Source organism: Alosa sapidissima, chromosome 14 (assembly GCF_018492685.1).
Source record: "Alosa sapidissima isolate fAloSap1 chromosome 14, fAloSap1.pri, whole genome shotgun sequence".
Taxonomy (NCBI): domain Eukaryota; kingdom Metazoa; phylum Chordata; class Actinopteri; order Clupeiformes; family Clupeidae; genus Alosa; species Alosa sapidissima.
In genome coordinates, this window is record NC_055970.1 from 29,834,625 (window position 1) to 29,837,124 (window position 2,500).

Sequence of the window (2,500 nt, forward strand, 5' to 3'; positions counted from 1 at the left end):
AGACCTGGTGGAGGTGGCAGCGGTAGGGGCTGAGGGAGCGCGAGAGGAGAGACTTGGGTCCCTCACATTCATCACTGTGGGCGGCTGACACTGTTCCATTGTCCTCCTGGAGGTCCTCAGCTGTGACCCACATAGAGCCCAACGCCATGCTCTCCGTCTCATTCTCTCTCTTTACACACACACACACACACACACACACACACACACACACACACACACACACACGCACGCACGCACACACACACACACACACACACACACACACACACACACAGACCAGACAGAATGAGCCTGACCATACCAGAGGCATGACGGATGTGCAAAACAGATTTACAAGCTTACACCACTGTAAACATGTTAAATGTAAAACACCTTGGTGGTGCATGCTGAGAACAACAAAGTTCATTGGTCTTCTCTCTTACACCTTTATCTACTAAATAGTCTCTTCCTCCCTCCATACCTGCCTCTGTCACCATACACATAGAAGCCCACAAAAACCAGCATATTTGCAGATCACCACGCCATCGCACACAAACACACACGAATGCATTCGCGCACTATCATGACAAACACTCGTCCCGTCCAATAAACAAGCACCGGCCGCTGTTTGCACTCCCAGAAACACACAGAGAGGCCCCTGCCTTGCCTAAATAATTACCCCACTTCCCAGTACGATCCCTCATCCCCGGCATAAAGCACACTATAGGTTCTCTCCACCCCCCCTCCCCTCCAACCCCCCACCCCACCGCCCACCCGCCCCTTGCGCTCTCATTAGAACACTTGGGGTCTGCCACAGAGCCAGTCTATTTGAGAAATTATCAATTAAAATGGGGCATCATTTGCATAGGAGGAGAGGCGAGATTAATGGGAGGGAGCCAGGCCACGCCGGCATGTCTGCCTCTCTGCAATCCGGCGCCGCTCAGATTGTTTGTGACCAACCTTAAATCCTGGAGTCCCAACGAAGATGAACGGCCTGCGCCGCTCTTAATGTCAAGGCGGCTGAGGCCCGGCCCCAGATTTATTAGGAATATTATCACAAACATGTCTCAAGTTTTCGCTTTTAATATGTGCCAAGCTCCTCGGAGGAATGTTTCCACACGCAATTACGCTCCTCAAGGCTCGCATTCCTGTGCCTAGCATATCATATATTAATAAATATCTACTCTCTCCCTCTCTCTCTCTCCTTTTTTTAATATACATGTAAGTGTGTGTATGTGTGTGTGTGTGTGTGTGTGTCTGTGTGTGTCTGTGAATGTATAAGTGTGTGTGTGTGCGTGTGAGTGTGTGTGTGTACTGTATGTGTGAGTGTGTGCAAGGGGGAGGCGGAGAATCTGCACCAGCGGTCCTACTTATAAATCATGTTACCCTTTTTTTACACACATACTCGCGCGCACACACACACACACACACACACACACACACACACACACACACACACACACACACACAGAGAGAGAGAGAGAGAGAGAGAGAGAGAGAGCGAGAGAGAGAGAGAAACAACATCCGTATCCTCCCAGTGAAATAGGCCAACTGATCATAGCTGTTGTTTGACAAAACAACACCACCACTAACATCCCTGATGCACAGAAACAACATTTTGCCCATTAAAATGGCTACCTCAGTGCCATGGCCCTAGTCCACTCTGGGGAAGTGGCGTGTGGTGTGTCCAAGCTGCGTGGACCTCCACTGGGCTGGACAGGTGGCCACAGCACCTTGCTGCTGGTCGTCTGCCGCAGCGGTCCAGCCCTCCAGACAGACACACAGCAGAGCAGACAGAGATGGGCTAATGGCTGAGGAGAGTCATCGCCTGTGTTCACTGCCTCCTCTCCTCCTCAGCACACTCCACTGTATGTGGAGAGAGAGAAAGAGAGGGGAAGAGAGAAAGAAAGAGAGAGAAAGATAATAACATTCTTAGCCTGTAAAAGAAGTAATGTTTCAATCTGGGCTGTATTGCTCCTTAATTGTCCTTAAAGTGCTTTCTTCTGTCATTCTTCAGCTGTGATTGACAGCTACAAATGTCTGTGATATTGTTAGCTGCAATTCTAGACTAAACAAGATTTGCTTTCTTTTCTGTCAGTAAGCAGTTGTTGTTTTTAAAGCACATTTAAATCACACAATTATACATGGAAAATGTCTGATAAAGTTTGCCTCTGAGACATTTTTTTAAATGCCATGCATTTTATTGATTTATATAGCAATTGTCTTTGCATATCCCTCTCTTGCACCATTACTAAGTTTTTACATCATGCAAAATCATCCAAAAGTTTTAACACCAGAAATAAAAAAGTTGTTCTATAAAAGTTGTACTACTAAAAGTTGCTTTATTATATATTTAAAGTCATAATTTCATTCAGTGTGAATGGTGGTGTGTCATGTGTACAGAACAAAGACTGTATAAAAAATGGCATCAAGATGCACACCTGTGTCCAGTGTGTGTGTGGTGTGTGTGTGTGTGTGTATGTGTGTATGTGTGAGTGTGTGTGTGTGTGTGATGTATGCT

At 46.7% G+C, this 2,500-nt stretch overlaps 1 long non-coding RNA gene across 2 annotated transcripts in view; it reads right to left on the minus strand.

The window, feature by feature from the left end:
- The window catches only part of LOC121682526, a 26,225-nt gene that overhangs the window by 22,466 nt on the left and 1,259 nt on the right, over window positions 1-2,500 (minus strand). For both annotated transcript variants that reach the window (XR_006022599.1, XR_006022598.1), the window contains exons 2-3: window positions 1,618-1,845; window positions 5-169 (exon numbers count right to left, since the gene is read on the minus strand). This is a non-coding gene — a long non-coding RNA (uncharacterized LOC121682526). The remainder of the gene's footprint in view (window positions 1-4; window positions 170-1,617; window positions 1,846-2,500) is intronic.